Here is a 20,537-nt window from a genome sequence, read left to right on the forward strand (position 1 = left end):
TAGATTTGAAAGAGAAGAGAAAAAAGCAGAACAGTAACTTCCATTACAGGAACACACAGAAAATTCATAAATACCTCAGATCACTGATAGTGTTTACGTAGGTTGTTCCATCCCGCCCCGAACCGCAGTCAGAAATGAAAGGAGTGACACACTCCCAACGGGGCTGGGGCGGCGGGGGGTGGGGAAGACAACCAAGGAATCTGTCACCTATAGATTTCAAGTACATCTTAAAACATAACCAGATTATTCTCATCCAACAGCTGCGTATTGTGTAAAGAAAGAGACTGTCTCATCCCAGTTTCTAGTGTCCAAAGTGACCCACAGCAGCCTCAATTAACATCCTCATTGCAGAAGGATATAAAAACAAAAGAATTACGGAAGAACTGTTGTGGCTGTGAATTCTCTCAGAATGAGACAGCAGCTGCACTATACTCACAAAGTTGCATTTGTTACAACCTATGTTCTTCTTGTTTTACAAATAAAAGTTATACCAGCTTTCAGATTTTCAGTTAAGTGATTTCCTTTTCCAGTTTGATTCGCTGCTCCTTAAAAATACACTTACTAGCTTTGCTGGTCTTCAGAGAAGGCAACATATAAAGACCCAGAAACACCTAAAGTTACCACATTATTTTTAGGATGTGCAAATCTTTTGGTGCAGCTTCTTGCCTCTCTACTGCCTTCCCAATTGCACAAGCATGTACGAGGAGGAGGAGGACAGAGAGACAGCAAAATGACCCAATGACTTGTGCAGCAGTGACATACCTGGGAGGGAGGGCCCAGAAGCAAAATCTAGCAGTAAAAGAGGCCAGTCATGATGTAGTTTCAGGTGTAGATCTGACACATAAGGCACCCTAGTTCATCATTAAGTATATTACATTAAGTTGCGAGTCCCTTTCCTAGGCTGTCAAACAAATAGATTTGGGAGACATCTCAATTTCAGAACTGCAAAGAAGAGCGAGCGCAATCCTGGCCTCCAAAACCTGCACTTAAGCACATTTCAGTCTTAGGTGCTTATATGAGCTTAGAGCTTTCAAATAAATAAATAAATAAAACCACCCCTATATTCTGTCTTAACCACGCGTTGCTCCTTTGGGCACATAAGATTGGCTCACTAACATTCAGAAGAGAGTGCCATTTGGCATGCAACAAATTAACAAGGGATATCTTTGTACAGTTTAGCTTAGGTAGCAATTACCTAAGAAGTTTTGAAAATTCACAAAATACCCTTCTATCAAAAACAGCCCAAACTGCAATTAAAGACAAAGTATAAACCATTTTAGGGAAGAATAACTGAACTCATTACACTGAAGAGTCTAAGTACTCCTCAAAAGAAGGCACTAAGGAAAAAAGTTATTAACATTTTCAATAATTTTCTAATCTGCAAGGAGCAAAGAGGACCTAAACTATTGTTATTTTATCTGTAACACCACAGTGTATGTTAAAACCACCTTTACTCTTCCCTCAGCTGTACTTGTTTTAGGAAACATAAAAAAAATCTACCTGCACACAGGCAAATTACTTTCCCCTGCTCCATCATATCAAGCACAGAAAGTCTTCATGTTTAAAAAGAAAAATTAAGCCAAATCCATGTTAGCATTGCAGGAATTACATTTTCTTTGGTAGAAATAAAAAAGCTTCAAAGTGTAAAGTCACTGTACTAAGTCAATTTTGCCACAGGATGATCCTTCCTGTCCATCAAGACCCTTCTGAATTCCTACAATTTATTTTTTAAAAAGTCATTCTACTTTCGAGTCCGTTAACAACATAGAGCCTGCAAGAACAAAAGGTCAGAAACTGTTGGACTAAATCGCCTATAGCTATGAAGTTAAAGGAGTCAAGAGAAATAACGCAGAAAAATCCAAATAAGGTTTAACTATACACTGTGGAACAGATCTTCAAAAGAAACGGGAAGTTTCATTCCCAAACCACTTCTGTTCAAGCTTCTTCACAATGTGAGCTTTCTACTGCATGCCAAAAAATTATCAGGCAAAACTTTAATATCTGACAAGAAAAAAAAAGCTTTTCAAATTAAAATTAAATGCATTTTAGGATATTTCAAACCCAAAGCAACTCCCTCAAGTTATTCCTCAGTAATAGTCATGACCTCCATATACTAAAACCGGTTTAAAAAATGCTCTGCTTGCCCCAGGTTTCATAGCCAACATGGCACTTCACTTTATTTTTACATTTCAAAATAAACAGACACCAAAAAATTCACCTCCTTTCCCTCAACAAACTTAGTGTTCTGCCACCATATATCTGTACTGTGGAAAGCACTTCATGTCTGCCACTACCATTTTCCAGCTTTAAGTATTCAGAACAATGATATTCTGCCTCAAGCTGGAACGGAGAAAGACTGAATTTGACTGCTGTCTTTACCCTTCATAATTTTCTTTGTTCTTTCCACTTACATAGCAGGAAGTGACACATTCTGTATTACACTAGCCAAATATCCACAAAAGTAAGGTTTATGCAAGATAAGTGAATTCTTACCCTGCTCATCAATTCCTTTAGATAGTTGTAGGTTCACAAAAATCTTCATATTTTCATTCCTGTCAGAGTTAATATCTGGTCAAGTCCAAAGAATGGTTTTCATCTAAAATATATCAAAAGTTGGAGATTTGATTTCATGGCAACAGCATCATCACACACACACACACCAAAAAAAAAAATTATCCCTTTTCCCTCCAAAGTAAGTATTCTAAACTTGTTCTCTTCTTTTGTAAAAACCTTCAAGAAAAATTTTAGTCTCAGTTGTAACCATATAAGCAATTCACAGAGCGAACTGATAAACTGAATAAGACTACATGGCAAGTTCCATTATGGATACACTATATGCTTCAATATTCCTTCAGGTATACAAAAGGAATCAATTTGTGCAATTTGTTCAACACACAAAAAGCCCTTTTGGCAAGATTGTCCTTTAGCTGAACCATCAGTTTGAACACTTGCCCGCTGAAAACATCACCCATTCACTTCCCACAGTAATAACAGTAACTTAAACAAGCACAGGAGTTAACACGGCTCTGAACCACTTGGTTCTGCTAAAGGAACAGATACCTTAAGATGGCAGGAGAACTTGCCAGATCCCTATGTTTATTAGCAGAAACAACCAGTGGTTTTGTGCTCAGTGGGTTGTTGGGGTTTTTTTCCCTAATTAACCTTCCTCTGATACTTAAGGTGACCTTTACCAAAGTCTCTCACAGCAGTGGTACAGCAGTAGCCTTAGATGTACAGAGTTACTTCAAGTTTTGTAACTCAATTTCCCACTTTCTTTATGCATGACCAGAACTGCAAATCAGTAAATTCTAAAGATGAAATGTTTATGTCCCAGCAAATGTATACAGCCAAGAAGCTTATTACATACAACTTAACTGAAAGTCATTATCACATTAAAGTATGAAAATTGCAAGCATTAATGTTTGCTATTAGCCTCAATTTAAAAATATGGAAATGTGATTATACCTGGAACACATGTTCTAATATCAGTTTTTACTTCTCCCTTTTGCAGGTTGGAGTTAAGACTTACCTTTCAGGAGACGCAGTGATCAGTACAGTCACACTACAAAGAAGTATGCCAAATCAGTAGCATTTTTTCTTAGTAAAGGCTCTCAACCCAAAGACAACCTGATACAGGTCTAGAGTTCAATAGCAGCACACCCCTCCTGCCCATTAATTTCTCTCCTTTTCCAGTGGTCATTACCCAATGGTTCAGTTAATTACTGTTTGATCTACTTGCTTAGAGTGGATGCAATTATGCAAAGTGGAATTCAGCTTTTAAGAACAGTCTCCATTTTATCTACTAAAACACACGAAAACAAAGACTAATCAAGCTAGTACTCAGTATCATGTATTCTCCCACCAGTGAAAATGGAAAGAAAGAATTGTCAAAAAAGGATGAAACTCAATTGAAGCAATTCTTACACAACTTTTCAAAAGCATCAGCTAAAAAAAAAAAAAAAAAAAAGCACAGCAATGCTGACTACCTGCCCACAGAACCTTATGTTGCCTTTGCAAAAAAATACTAGTGCCTTCCACTCCTCAGTGCTAAACCAATTCTCCTACTTGCTCAAGCAATTTTAGATCAGTCTGATGAAGTCACAAGCAACTAAGAATACAAGTTTATGATCAAGCGTAACAAACTTTAAACACAGGCATCCCTTACAGTTTCATGCATGATGTACAGGGAAGGCATTCCGTTCAATCCAGGCTGATGCACTACTGTTTGTGAAAGGCCTATCACAGCCTGGGAGCCTCTGTTCTCCAGGCGCTCCGTGGTAGGAGCACTGCACGTGCTGTCAGTGAGACACGCCGAACCTTCTACAAGCACATGGGCATGGGCAGAGCAGCACTACCACTCTGTATGATTGCCAAGATAGAGAAGGCATTTTACCAGGAATTTCTTTTTTCCTGTCAGCTTTTTGGGAGGGAGGGTGGTGTTTCAGGTTTTTTGAGGGTGTGGAAATCAAAAACTAAAAGATATTTACATTCGCTAGATTATTTCTTTGAATTCACCAGTTGGGAAGCTAGGGACGAAGGAGAAACAGGACTGCATTCACCTTGGCTGCAGTTGCTTTAAAGCAGGTTTCATTTCCGTAATTAAATCTGCATTTGGTATATACTGAAATGCAAATAAAGCCAACAAGATCTTCAGATTCAACTTTCCTAGCAAAAGCAAAAATGAGCCAACTTAATAATTCACATATTCCCATCAAGACATATCCTAAATGTTTATCTGGTGTAGACTGCTGTCCTAGAAGAAAACGATGACAGAAAGCTGTTTTAGAATAATTCCTGCACATATGCAAACCTCCTTCTCCAACTAAAGATTGGCTTAGGCTACAAGTCATAAATATTTCTAGCCATTCTAATATTTTGCCACTAAGAATACCCAGTTTTTAACAGAAACAAAATGTTTAATAATGCACTTATGTGGCCAAGAAAGAAAAATTAATTCAAGTTTGCCATACTGCAATTTTCTTCAGCTTATTCGTTCTGCAAGTAATTCCACATACAGAACAGTTCACACATAAAGGAAACTCGAGTCTGAAGTAACAACAGTTTATTTCCCTTCCTCTTATTTTCATCCCCCAATCCCTCAGTCCTCAAAATACAAATACCATTTGTATTTCAAGATATCCAGGACACCAGACAGACCTTCACCCAGAAACAATCTCTCTACAGCTTCCCATATAAAAGCCAACCCTATTTCATATAAATTAAGGCAGAGACTCCCCACCCTAAAACGCAGCCTTGCTTTCTCCTGAAATGTTTATGAATTACATGTATAAACCAAAAAGTAGGTTGCTACAAGTTTAGTGAGTTTTAGTTGACCCACATCTACTATAAATATTATTTCAACAGTAATGTTAGGAATCTGAGCAACAAAAATGAAATCCATTAAAAAGAAGCAGAAAGTACCACCATTAGCTATACTAATATCTTAGCTGATAAGCCTTTTTACTTCCAGTGTTATTTTAGAAGCTCCTGAAAGAAATGCATTTAATAGTTTCAAACTTTAAAAAGTTTGTAACCATGAATACTGTGGATGTTCTTGTTCTTCAGGTGAGGAAGTCAACGTTCACCTGAAGCTGATATGAAAGCAAACTAAGACAAAAAAAAAAGTAGACATGCACTACTCTGAGTTTAAAAAAAAAGGCCTGGACAAGGCTTTGACTGCAGTTTTAGGACAGACCAGTCTCTCATGGACAGGGCACACTTTTACAAGTTGTTTTAAAAGAACAAATCATAGTTTAGAAAGCCCATGCCTGTGACTACAGAAAGCAAGTTGCAGGTGCATTACAAAAATAAGTTTGTCCTGTACAGGTGATAAAAAAAAAAAAAAATAAACCTTCCTCACGGGAATAAAATAAACTCTAAGAGGTAGAAAACTGGAGTTAGCTGAAACTCCCCATGACAACCCACAGAATTTCATAGCAGATTAAAAGAATCATTTAAATAATCCAAGAAGCATGAAGCCATTCAAATAGGCACTGTTTACATTTTTATCTCATCTGCGTCCACTGATCAAATTAACAGAAAAAAGTAGCATTGGCAAGATAGCAAGAGTGGCTCAGTTAGACATAATTACACCTGATAAATCTTTCCCATGAGGTGAAAGGCAAGATAGCTGTGACAAGCACAGGCTGCAAGCTGATTTGTCCTTATGTTCTGAAACACTACATGGTATCTTATAAAGGAAGCTAGTGATCCAACTTGCGAACAGCCCATGGCACAAGTGCTACAGTTGCCAAAAAATAATGTTGTGCAGGTCCCAGCAAGTTTTACCTAAAGTTAGTCTTTGGCAAAAATCAAAGTCACATGGCTGAAAAACATTACCATACAAGAGGTCTGAACTTAAGCCAAGGGTCTGAATTCTGGATGACCTGGACTCCGCACCAAGACAGCTTCTATCGCAGCTAGCTCCTGCTCCAGCAGCACTGTGCAGCCTGCTGAATGTCACAAGTAATATGGTAAAAAGATACGAGTAGCAAGGGCAAAGTGTCTTGTTTTCACTGGTTCATGTGGAATATTGATCCACACTGGACAAAAATATATTCACTGTCTCTTCTCTGTTCCCCACCACCACCTCGTTCCCCTACTCACCGTTTCTGAGAATGCCTGCTTTCGCATTTCTCCCCTAAGCATTTATTCTGGCATGACTTTTATTGATTTTAACTATGACACATTAAAATATGGTGCAAAGCGCATCCCTGCATGCAGATCAAACAAACAGCAATTTATAAATCGAAAGCTGACACTAAGAATAAAGCGGGCAGAAAACAACTTTTTCCACTCAAAGTCAGACAACCATGACGGTTTGTTTGATGGCTGGCTTGAAGAAATACAATATAAACCAATAGAACATACCACACAAGGCAAAATACATCAGTAGGATAACAAAAATGATGTGCGACTACCCATTTCAATTTAGACGGGAAAAAACTTCAGAGAGCAGAAAAATATATTGATTAAATCTGCAGCTGTGTGAAATAAGTTTGGCTATGAATTAGAAAGTCTACTTCAAGCTAGACAATGTAAATAACCCTTTCTGGAAACAGTGATATGGTAAAAAAAATGATTCAAAGGTTCCTCATGCATCTAGGGATAAAAATAGTGCATCTTCAAGAAAGGCCTATCTCAAGCTGTAGGTAAGATTAAGTTAACAGTATTTGCCTTGCAGTGCTTGTCAGTGCTCTGTCTAAACCTAGTAAGTGACATTCACTTTTACTCAGCACTAGTGAGATCTCAGCTGAATGAGCGTGTCCAGTTTTAGGCTGCCCAGTATAAGAAAGATGGACTGAAGCAAGTTCAGCAGAGACCATCAAGCGGTTAGGGGGCTGAAGTACATGAGGAACAAGGATGGGCTGAGACACCTGGGTTTGTTACTCTGGAGAACGCTTGGGGGATCATGTTGCTTTCTACGTCTACCTAAAGGGACATTATAGCAAAGACTAAGCTAAACTCGCTATCATTGTACACCTCCAATTTACACTGGCCATGCTTTCAGTGGGGCAGGCTGGACCAGATGACCTCCAGAGGTGCCTTTCAGTCTACAACTCTGGGACTACTCAAAGTTTTCATCCCAATTTTTGACGCTGCTTTCTGATTACTCCAGTTATTGAATTACTACAGCACAACAGAGAGATGTCTACAAAATACTGGCTTTATGTGGACTGAGCGAGGTTTCCAAAACTACCTGTGCAGCATCATATTTGATACAAAACAACAGTCACCTAAAAATAAGTAGTAAATTTTCCTGTAAATCCGAGCTGTGCTTTAGCTACCATTAGAAGTTTGGTAAATAGAAGAATGAACAGCAAGGCACACAAAATACCAGTTTCCCTGAAGAAGTACAGTTCATATTATGGTACCAAGCTTTTCTGGAGGTACAGAGATGAAGTAGTAAACTGTCTTCTATGCATTTTTCCCCCATTTTCATATAAAAAAAGATGTTGCATTTCCAGAAAAGAGAAAAAGAGACCTCTACCAGACTCTGACTCACATGTATGCATCAAAACTAACTCTTTAAATTCAAGTTTCAGATCTAAAGTATGTGTGTGTCAACCTTCCACAGAAAGACTGGACATTTCTGTGCATACCTGCAGAAGGACTGTCACCTGCTTCTACAGGCCAGCAAAACACCGATGATAGGGATGATGTTCTTTAAAAGCTTTTCAGAAAGCATAACATATTCGGTAAGAGTTATATCGGACTAGCAGATCAAAAAGTGAATTTCATTCTGTTCCTTATCTAATTGAGAGATCCAATGAGTAGCTCTAGCTTGTAGTTGCTATGTAGCTCACAAACAGAAAGACAATAGAAAGCAAACAATGAAATACAATTTCTGAATAGTATCCTATTCTTTTGAAGATCCTGGAGAATCTTTTCCCTTGACTCCTGACAGGCACTGTGCTGAAGCAGTGTTCAGAAATACTTACAGCTGTAACATGTTAAATACCAGCAACATCCTGTAAACATAAAAAAAATTTTACTTTAAGGGCGACCGAACACTGAAACAGGTCACGCAGAAAGACTATGGAGTTTCCATCCTCAGAGATGTTCAAAACTCAACTGGACAATGTCCCAAGCAATCTGCTCTAGCTGACCCTGCTCTGAGCAGTAGGGCTGGACTAGAGGATTTCCAGAGGTCCCTGCCAACTAAGAACACAGAATCATTAAGGTAACTGCATCCGCAGACTCAGTGAAAGTTAGCCTCCATAAAAACAGGAAGGTCTGTATACACACATCCATCTGCAGAATCTGAGCTATACTTGCATAGTATTTTGCAGATTTTGTTTGATGCCTCTAGACACGATCATAAACATAAGTTGCTGAAATCCAATAATCAAGCCAAGAAAAGACTCCTCAGCTTGTAGAAGATGTAAACAGAAGACACTCCTGTTTCATTGCACATGAAAAAACACTAAAAGAAGCAGAAATATCTCTCCCTCTTTTTAAACATTGCTGATAAATGCCACTATTGGGAAAAAAAAGAAAATTTAAATGGAATGCCTACAAAAATAATTGGAAATTTGTAAAGCCTGCCATAGATCAAAATAAAAAAAAATTTCATCTGAAGCCATTTCCTTAACATTTTGTCAAAAGTCTCCCATCATTATAACAACAGTTGAACCTCCTCACCCTGCGCTTTTTGACACCATAGATTCAGACATGTTCTGTAGCACCCATGACACTACTTATGAACCTCAGCATCTCCTATTCTGTAGAAAACTGTCCCCAGATCCTATGTGAATTTTTTTTGAGTTCTAAAGAAATACATTTAGTCACAATCCTAGAAGAGTATGTTTCCCCCTTTTCCAAAGAAAGGTCAAAAGACTTTAAAAGATAAGACTAATTCATGTCTTGAAACATAAATAGCAGCTCATAGTAGAATCAGGTCAATTACTGAGAACTTTGAATATGTAAATGCCTTCAGAAGGAGATTCAATTTCCAAGCCATGTCTAATAAGACAGATCCAAATAGAACATTTATGATCCCATTAAAGTCTTTTCCTTTAATGGCCCCTTTTCTTTTTTTTTTTTTTTTTAAACATTCTCCAGATAAAAAGATTTGTGGTTTTGTATCTATCAAAAAGATTAAAGAGACTTCAAGGAAGAATCTGCGTTACTGGGACTGAATTATTTTTTCCCCTTTTACAAAATTAGACGTAGGCTTTGTTTTTGGCATAACATTAAGAACGGATGGTGAACAAAATGAAGATAAATGTAATGAAGATTAGTGTTTACCACATCTGAAAGCATCATTCCATAACTTTAGACAATAGTGGTTGTACAATGCATGCAAAGATCATCCCTTCTTTAATTATTCAAACGCTGAATAAAAACAAATAGTGTTTTAAGTTATTTGCTAGTTACAAATAAAATTGAAAAGTAAACTTTCTCACACATTTGTAGAGGTAAGGTTGTCAGCAAGTTACAGAAAATGAAATGCTGGTTTCACAACCATTAACAGCAAATCTTAGCACTACCATATCACCGACCATGATAAGTTTGATCCAAATGAGACTTAGGCACATGATCAAATTTTATCAAGTGTGCCAGAACATGATACCAGATTGGTATTAGTGGCAGAAAAGTGCATAATATCTAATCCAGTATAAAATCACAGTGGTCTAAATAAGTAATGCTTAATGCAAATAAGTCATGCTACTACCTGGTATGTATTTTATTTTTGCTTTAATTAAAGCAAACAGAATAATTTGAGATTGATACTTTACATATGACCACTATACTTCTGACCCAGTATTGGGAGTCCTAAAGCCCTGCTTGTAGCATCGTTGAACCAGTGTTCTAACTTTGTAACCTTAAGATAAGTTTGGATATATTATTACATACTCTTCCTACCAACTAACATAGCTTTCTGCGCTATTTTTCTCTCCTCTTTTTACCAAGAGGAAAGTTAAAAGCATTGTGTGTTGCAGCAGCTCTACAGCCCAACACTCCCGTGCTGATTGGTGCTGAATGGCTGAAAAAGGTTCAGACCTTGACAGGCTACTGTCACCTAAACTGCAAAACTGTGTTATCATGGTAGGGAAGAAAAAAAAAGTCATTATCCTAGAAGATTCGTGAATCATTATGGTCTAGTATTAGGCCTTGCAAATAGTCAGCACAGGTGAAGAAACCAGTATCCTTCTCAACTCTTGAAGGGAAGAGAGATCAAAGATCTCCACTCTCAGGAGCAATGGGAAGGAAGGTGAGAGCTTACTGAGCCCAGATTGCACATCATATGACAGTTGCTGAGATTGAGAGGCAGAAAGAGGAGTCTGGCCCAGTTACTGCTTCACACGGTGCCACTGTCACAGACAACCAAAGTCAACATGCAGCTTATTCAAAGACCTTCCCCTCTTGGATATAAACACTTTGTTTTGTCTCTCTAAAAACGGACAGATCTCACATTGCAAACCTACCTTGTAATCAATCCCAAGTTTAAAAATAAATCATTACAAATACTGCTTTACCTGCAGCCTTATTGTCCAACATTCAAAAGCATTACAAGTCCAGAAGATACACCTTTTCTCAAAGTCAGGATGTCCTCTTTGGATGGTCTCCCCTACACCTGTCCAGTGAGACCCAGAACAACTAGCCTCTGCATCCCTTGACTAGGTACCAAATAAATCTGCTTGGCTTCTCAAACAGAACAGGAAGAATCTGAACAAGAAGAATGCTTAACTGGTCAGACAAGCAAAAGCAAGAACAAAACAATCTTTCACACTCATCACATCACCTCCTTTCAACAAAGCCTTACAACACATTTGCCAGTAAGCACCAGGCAGCCGATAGGAAGCCAGGAGCGTCTGGTGACAGTGAATTGGTAGGACAGTGAAAGGGCAGGATCCCATTTGTATTTGTGCTCCTCTGATGGATCCCAGGTGTTCGCAGAAGTTTGTGGGATGAACCCGGCCTTAAAACATTCATACATCTCAGTAGCACGTGGACAAGATTTTTCTTGAGAAAAGCTAGTATAAGAAAGCTCCTGGTAACCAATATTCCATTTTTCAACAATAACACCGTTATACTTTGGGGGGAAGGAAGAAAAAAGACGGTTCCCTGATACAAAGTGATTTCTTCTACCAAAAAACCCACAAAACCTGCTCACACAACGGTAGTGTTAATGAGTCTGGAGGCGGGGGGAGGGGAAAGAAAGCTCATAGGACACTTAACAGCAGAAACTATTAAGCAACCTAAATACAGATATCACTACAGGCTCCCATTACATTTTGTCTTCTGCACATTTTTTGGAAGGTTGACAGAAATCTGTACAGAACAAGTAGTTACATGAACTAACAAAGCCTGGCACCTTCAAGTCTCTCTCTCGTATTTAACCAGATTTGATATATAAGAATACATACATTCCAGCTGAAGTTTCTCCCATGCAATTGTCTTCCTTACACAGCTTCTCTGGTGACTAACAACATCCTTGTGCATGACTCCTAGCGGTGGCAAGAGCTGCAGCAATGTCACCCACTCAGAAGTCTGCTTTTACAAAGCCTGTTGGACTCTAGGTGTGCATAAGAGGCTAGAACAAAAGCCATCAAATTCAAAATATTTAGGAGGTTGGGTAGAAGGAAGAAGCGTTAGGAGAAAAGCAAACAGGCAGGCACACACAGAGCATAACCACACAAGCTGGTTTCCATAGGAAACCAAAAACTTTGAAGACAACCTTGCTTCAAATCTGTTATCAGAAATCTAGGATACAGCAACTGCAGTCTTAGCAGTGACTGTCACGCAGCACAGATACTCGAGCTAGCTCTGAGCTGAAGAATGCTATCTATGCATTTGCTAGAACTAGACGAAAACTAAAATGGAAAAACTGCAAGAGTGAGGCACATTGGCCGACTCTTGCAGGGCATGGGGTCAGCAGAGACATTCTCTGAAGTACAGCCAGGCAGTACTTTACATGTAACTTTTGAACACAGTTCTTCCTGAACAAGACTTGAGAGCCCAGACCAGATATTAATCCAGATTTAAAGGAATACTTTAAAATATATTTTAATGGCCTTAGATTTGACAATTTCTACACATTTTGTTTACTCGTTTTGTGTACAGTCTGTTTTATTCCTTTTGCAATTCTATAGACCGTCTCATTCTCTATTGCTACAGGTCAAAATGCGTAAGAGTTCAGTAAGATAGGGATGTCTAGTGGGCAATTAAAATCCAAAGCAATCTATTCCAGTATTACTTTAATTTGTAGCATGCCAGCTATTATGCTAGCACCACTGATCTTCTGACCTTTGAGCTAAAACCACTGGACTAACACCAGAACAAGAAACGTGACAGCCACATTAGCACAATGCTGTCCCCGAGCTCGGTAAGCCCCACTGAAGAGGAAGGCTAGTTAGCTCATACGCAATGCTATGCTACTGCTATTAAATGCTATCCGGATGCAAGCTACAAACTCAGCACAGTGTTGCATTGTGCCATGTAGGCGCTGTGAGCTAAAGCTATAATAACAAATAAAATAAGGCCAGGGCACAAATTTGAGCACTAATCCATAACTGTCATGGTTTTGTTCAAGTTTACTAACAGACATTGATGTACAGGAGATCCCATGAGGCTAGGGACTGTTCCCAGTAAACAGTAGGGGTTTAAGCCATGCAGAGCCACTCTTGGGAGCAGAAAGCAGGCTGCAGACAAGCGTAGATGTAGCCACTAGATTCCTCAGAGCTGGCTCAAGAGTCTCCAGCACAGCTTTACAGCTAGTTATGAATAAATTCGTCCATAGTAAGATGAAATCTAAAGCCCAAGGCAGCTTCTGCTCTGAACACTATTACAGATTTCTCATGTGCGTGTTAAAATGACTTGCTCAAGGGCATCTGCATTTCCTTATTTCACAAAGTCAATGAGGTAAACTAATGAATGAATACGAGGCACTGATATTACAGTAATGTCACATCAAAATACAATCTCCTTAGTACCCACAAATGAGTGAAGTTGAGTGCACTCAATGCAGAGCAGCACAATTATCATGCTACTATGCTGCACCACGTTAGCTATGTAGATGATTCCATATTTTGCCTAACATGTCAGATTAGGGCTCTGGCCCTTTCCAGTCCATGGAAGTACAGACACAAGTATAAAACACTTACCTATTGTCAATGTTGTAATTATCCTTCTTGATTCACTTCCCATATTTTTTTTTTTTCTTTCAATCATCAGGTAGTATTGTCTAAAACTAACCTGGGGGTGTAAGGAAATCAAATTTCATCCCAAAAGTAATTGTTTCTGCCACCAGCAGAAAAAATTTACAGAACCTTACCCACCCTTCTTTCCCAGCAGCCTTCCAGATAGAGAAAAGGAGCAGATCAGATCATATTAACTTTACCAGAAGCAACAGCCTGCTCCGCACATGTAATCATGAGATTGGGACAACTGGTTTTTGTTCACAAGACAAGAAAAGGCCCCGAGAAGAGAGTACTCTCAAAGCTGTATACTGCAGTTAAAACAGTCCCTCCCGCTGCAGCCAGGTCTCTGACCATCTAGTGTCTCAGAGAGAAGAGGTGACTGAGACCAGATGATCTGTTCCCAAGGGACAGCTACAGCTCAAGGGGCACATTGTAAGCCCTTCTCAATTATCTTTCTTCTGGGGAAGAGTCAAGCAACTTTTCAGTACAACTACTCAATGAGATAATGACAACAGCTCAGTTTTGCAAGTAGTTTTATTAATATTGCATATGTTCATCTTAATGACATTCAGCACTAATTAACGTGGTTATAAACTGAACAGCAGTGGCACTTCAATAGTATCCTAAGTCTTCAGTTCCAAATTTTGACCACAGGGATAATATAACACATTGCCTTGCGACCCAGGGTGCCAGTATTCAAGTGACTAACCTACCTGAAGTTTCCATACATTTCAAGAGCTTTTGGCATCTCGGCTAAGTACTAAGGTGAAAACAAAGAAGGGTTACAGCAAGCAAGATAGCTACTGCCATTAACATTTTTAAATCAGAAACTCAGTGCAAACAGAACAGTCACTCAGCACTAACACAAGACTCAAAAAGAAAAAAACTACCACCTTTAGAAAGACAATTTTTCTACCTGGCAAAATTTCTTTGAACCTCTAACACGGAAAGGTTTTTGTACCTCCTTTATCAGCAACAAGAAAATAGTGTAATGCAGAAACCAACCACTATTTAAGGGTATTTTGCATTATACTATGCATACAATTAATAGTACTTTTGAAAATGAAGTAAACACTAACATTAAACGACTTTACCTGCAAGCACATAACACCCACATACTGTCGCAGAGCTAAGAGTTTTTCTTGCCACCTGTAAAATGTTACTGAAATAGAGCGGCACTGTTCCACAAGCCCTTTTCTTTCCCCATGTAAAAAAGTGAATATGAAAGACCACACAATCAGGTACACTGTCTATGCTCTCCTCACGTAACTTATCTGTTACAAGCAACAAAGTTCTAATTTGTAGCTAAGTTTCAAGTAAGAATTAATTCTAGCCATGTTTTCTGACAATACCTGGAACAAAAGCTAGTCATTCTGGAGGAAAGTAGGATTCAAATTTAAGAAATTAGTCACAATTTTAAGCATTTAGCTTCATCTTTACAGAGTTGTGCTGATTCTTCTCCCATCTCCCTTCGAATAGTTCTTCAATTCTTCTCTCACTTTTAAAGCTAGACAATCACAGACATCTTTGGACCCTTCCTTTCTAAATTTTAATGCTCAGGAAAAAAAGGGAGGGAGAGGGAGAAAGAGAAGACATGATTCACTTGTTTGTACAGTTTCAGCTACAATATTTAAACACAATTCAAAAAACTGCTTTTTAAGTACTGTTATTTACCAAAAAGTATCAGTCGTGCTTATTCTGGATGCTTTAATGCAATGTCAAATGGAAGCTCATTGTTCTGCCAAAAACCTTTTAATCCTCCACATTAGAAAAACTGACAACTGTAAGGCAAACAACACTACAATTATTTACAATTCCTCCTCATCTGAGCCCAACTTTTTCTGTCTAAATAGCTAATGATGTAACAATTCTTATTGTTATTATCCTCTCCAGCTTCCCTAATGTTCACAACACTACCTTCCAATATGTTCCAAACAAATAAATGATCAAAGTGCTACTTTATTCTAAATCTGTCCACTAGCTCTCCATTTCATCAATTATTTCTTCAAGTTCGACCCTTGTTAATTCTAATACCTCTTCCTATTACAAGCAACTGAAAGATGAAATGAGGACTTTATCTACAAATTCCTTCTTCAACTGCTCCTTAATTTCTCTCCTTATATCTGTTTGTGAGGCCTGTCTCATTTAGCCCCAAGTCACTTCATCCCCTGCGTCAAGAACCTGAAGAAATCTGTCAGCTAGACTGCATCATACTTGGGAGTATTTGGCAACTACTACAAATTGCTTTGGGTTTTTTGTTTTTAAGCAAAGTGCAGGTTTACAAAAAATAAGGAACAGCAGAAATCTCTCCCCTCCCCCAGCAGTTCAGATATTTTCTATCTCTGGGCATTTTGTACTTTTACAAGAGGCGATGTTTACCTTGCATACAATTAAATTTTCTTGTGGCCAGCTCTGCACAACTGCTAAGTTGTTCTGAATTAAATTCACTGTTCCCCCCGCCCCAATTTTCAGAAGAGATGCATTATATCTCTTAGTTAAAGAGCACATTTACGTTTGCACTCTTGCCCTTGGCAGGCATAAACTTGTTGGCAGTTTGAGGTAAGTCATTACACTTAAGATCCAAGAACAAAAAGATACTTCAACGACGCAAGAATGGAAAACCTCAGTTCAACTGCTCAGGTATGTAAGTACTGACTTACTTACTAAAAAACTGAGATTTAATGATACCAGCAATCAGCAGATAATGACTAACTTCTGTTAAAATAACAGTGATGAGCACCCTTTGCAACATTTAATTACTGCTTATTATGATACCTTTGTTTTACTGGGGATGTGCTTTAAATTACCAACAAATTTGAGAGTCTTTACTGCATCAACACTACATATACAAGTGATTAAATCTGGAATATACAGCACACTTGCATGTTCATACCCAATTCTAATGCTGTTGTTTGGAGACAGAATAACCTCTTCTGTTCTCAAATGTTATCTAGCAAATTAATTAACCTTAAAAATTTTCTGGCTGAAAATAAAAGTACAATAGTACAGGATTAAAATTTTAAAAGTCCTGACAATTTTAATACACAATTAAAAAAAAAAAAAAAAGCTATGTAGCTCTGCAGATCTTCTGGCTCTGCCTAGATAGGGAGGCAATTGTATAATAAGGCAAGAATTAACTTATGGCTCTCAAATTATTCCACGGAGCTTATCCCACAGTTTGAATAGCAGAGTGGAAGTGTCTGTGGCAGGCAGTACTCCAGAGTACCACAACCATTCATTTCACTGCACAGACACGCCCTAAAAACCCACAGAACTTAAAATCCCAAAAAGGCCTTTTCAATTTCGAATGAATGGCGTGTTTTAAGATTATATTAGCATTTTCCTTTTGTTTATATTAACAAAGGCATCCTAGCAAGGATTCTCCTACCATCTCTCTGTACGGCAATGCAATAAACAATACTAGATTTGGGACATCATGGGAATTTCCAGAGTTAAGTCAAGTACAAGTCGATGACTGCCCTGCAAGATGCTGCAGAATTCAATGGGGGGAAGGTTAAAAAAACTGACTTTGTCAACACTGCCTTCTTCAAAGACTGCAAAAGAAGGGCAAAAGAAGGGAAAGAGTGAAGAAAAACATATCCAAGGAAGGGACAAACTATGTAAATAGCTTTTACATAAGTATCTCCCTTCTTTTCTCACTTCTAAACATTTGCTTTAGCAAAAGCTGGGGTGAAGCATCAGGTTTCACTCTTTATTCCAGCTGCTGTACAATCAATACAGTGCAGTCTATTGAACTATTTTATTATGATTCATGCAACAAGCTGTTAAATACATTTGCAAAGCAGAAGATCAGTGCCAGTAGCATGTCATTCATAAAGGAATGTTTATTTTCAAGGCATGAGAACATTAAAACATAGCTTTCTTCTGCACAATTATGCAGTCCTCCTGTATGGACTGAAAGCATAAAATCCAATTTCAGCCCTTCTGATTTGGGGGGGGGGGGGGGGGAAAATACAGTGGTAGACATCTCAACTGCATCCAGCAGAAGCAGGGAAGGCCCTCTAAGATTTATTTGGTGGGGTCTAGTATTGTCTTCTACTTGACACATGCAACAATATTCCCAAAATAGTATCAAACATTTTAGTTTTTACAACATTTAAAAAAAAATCAGATTGGTAATTCAGAAAGTGAAGAAGCCTTGTCCACAAAAGCAAAAAGAAGAGATCTTTAGATAGTTCAGAGATAAGAACTGTAATGACTTTGGTGTAACAGTAACACATTTAAGCCTACAGTTTGAGTTTCATCACCCATTGTCTTTTTTTTTTTTTTTAAACATGTAGACAAGGTCATGTTATACCTCAGAAATGTGGAAAAAAAAAAATGAAGTCTGAGTTTTGCCACAGTTTCTTCAGCAAGAGCAAATTTGTGCTCTGGCCCTGGCAAAATACAAACATTGAAGATGCATACGTTTCCTCTTACATCAGCCTCTTGAGGGAAAATAAGTAAATAAATACACACACACACCCCCTTCTTGCGTGCCCACAGATAAAGGAAATCGGGTTTCCTGTTGCAGGTTTGCAACCTGAGGGCCAGCACTAGGAAGCCGTGATAAACTGACACCAGTGGTAGTGCTGCTACCCAAGCAAAAGACATGAAATGGGCTGGATACCAAAGTAAAACTGTTTCACGTTAGTAAAAAAAAAAAAAATTAAAAAAAAATTTTTTTTGCTACAACAATGGTCTTGATTTTTAGAAGTTGTTTAAACTGTATCTACATCAGCATTTCAAACAGTAGGACCCTTTGAGAAGGCCCTCCAGCTATCATCAGCTAGCAGCCTGCAGAGCCCAGAGCAGTTTAACCCAGGAGTCCAACTTCCTGCTCCGAGCAGGGCTGACTTCCACATTGCATCAAGTTGCTCGTGGCTTTGTCCTGTCAAGCTTTAGAAGTCTCCAAGGATGGAGATTCACCAGTCACTGTGGGGTGGTCTGTTCCATGCTTAACCACCCTCATAATGATTTATTTTAATTTTTATAATCGTTTTGGTGTGCATAAACTGGATTTCTCCTAGAGGAAACTAAGCTAAAAATCCCTCCCCAGAAGTTCACCAAATGTGGCCCAACCCTTAATGGTCATAATGGTCCAAACCAACAAACCACATCTGTGTTGGGGACATCCAGTTTAGGAGACCAGACTAAATTCTGTCTGAAGTAAAATTACTGAAATATTAACAGTGTCGATCTGGGAGACTTGGCACCCCCACCTTCAGCCAGAGATCCACTTCTACTCTGGCAAATTATTTGCTAGTGTAAAGACCAAGAAACAAAGCCAATCACACAGACAGCAATATTGAAATTAGATGAAGGGAAGAAGCACTCTCCGAACCAGAAAGAAAGGAGAAAAAAAGTTATAAATCAGAAAATTATAATCTCTCTTGTAAAATACCAATCATCATGGATCTGCACTGAATACTTCATATGACAGTGTGAAGTACAGTTATGATTTTGAGCAAGCATGAAGCAAAACCACTAGCTTATTATAAGACCAAAAAAAACAGGCAATAAGAAAATACAATTTCAAAAAGTCCGAAGAACAATGTAAGAATGTTCTTGGGGCTATGCCACTTTTGGTCAAATCAACAAACACAGGTGTTTAAAAAATGTTTGTTAACTCTTTAGAGAGAGCTGTCTGTATTACCACCACCAAGAAAACCCAAGATATCTATCAGAGCTGCTGACGTGAACAACTGGCATACAGAAAGTTCTGCTACCACAGCAGTTGTTTTACAGATATTATCTGCCACTATTAAAAAAAAGTTCTGTATTAATCCTATTTCACATCACATCAGCATACAATAAGCCTGTCATTTGAATTCAAAGGTCAAAAGACAATTGATTTAGCTGATGGTGCTGTAAAATGCATCATGACTCGAGAAATCCAGAGAGCAGAGCTGTGCTACAAAAGCAGCCCTTGGCACCTCCCGGAACCCCATCATCCGCTGCACAGAGACAGGCAGCAAGGCAGGCTACAGAGCAAACCAAGATGCCTGGCAATTTCCCCCACCCAGAAAAGTAAGCATTAAAAATCATAAAATAATATCAGCCAAGTATATTAAACATAACTAAGTCTCCCAAGCAGACTCGACAGGCAACTTTTCTCTAAGTTACGCTCAACTTCTGACCCATGCTTTCTAGCACCCTAGAATAAGAGCGTGTTTTCTGAGATTTTGGCTAGTTGAGGTTTTTAACCACTATAACATTATCAATTAGGAAAAATAAGATGTATTTTAGGGTTAACTTGAAATGCTTTCACTAAGATAGAAGTCCATGTTAATGCACAAGTTCAACATCAGCATGTTTCTCTCACAGCTGCAGTAAAAACCAGTCTCTCCCAGGTCTAAATGAGTATTTTGAGGTAAAAAAATTGTTACCTCAAAAGGTAAACAAACAACACAAAAATTGAAATAAACACCAGCAAAAGGTTTTCGAGTACTGAAGGTAAACCATAAGGAATCACGAAGAACAATCCAACTTAAAAACAACGATATGCTATATGCTATACGCCAGTAGTTTATGTAAATTTTGACAACTTATGAAATAAAACTTGGTCTCCAAAAAGCGCTTCACTAATCTTTAATAACGTCCCGCTGCAGAAAGCATTCTTCCCTTTCTATGGAGCCCGAGACCAAAGGCAAGAGAGTATTAAAACATCAACAAAAAATTCAAAGTGCCTCTCAGGCCTAAGCATGAACCATTATTCCCAGTAACAACTCTTCCTTCTGTATTATGGTTTTAAATAACCCACATTCAGAAAAGTTGTTCTATACAGTCATGCATTTGTCAGGAACTTGATCTCTCTCTTCAAAACAGATATCCATCCACTGTGCAGGGAACAAGAGCTACTACTATTGCACTGCAGCATCCAACACGAGA

The 20,537-nt window shown here is 38.4% G+C and overlaps 1 protein-coding gene across 4 annotated transcripts in view; it reads right to left on the reverse strand.

Moving 5' to 3' along the window:
- The window catches only part of SIPA1L1 (signal induced proliferation associated 1 like 1), a 228,730-nt gene that overhangs the window by 203,565 nt on the left and 4,628 nt on the right, over positions 1-20,537 (reverse strand). For 3 of the 4 annotated variants that reach the window (XM_050897053.1, XM_050897056.1, XM_050897054.1), the window contains one exon: positions 2,494-2,596. The exons of the other annotated variant lie outside the window; for it this stretch is intronic. The gene's annotated coding sequence lies outside the window, so the exon portion shown is untranslated. The remainder of the gene's footprint in view (positions 1-2,493; positions 2,597-20,537) is intronic. 4 annotated transcript variants of the gene reach the window in all.

This window comes from Gymnogyps californianus, chromosome 5 (genome assembly GCF_018139145.2).
Source record: "Gymnogyps californianus isolate 813 chromosome 5, ASM1813914v2, whole genome shotgun sequence".
NCBI lineage: Eukaryota > Metazoa > Chordata > Aves > Accipitriformes > Cathartidae > Gymnogyps > Gymnogyps californianus.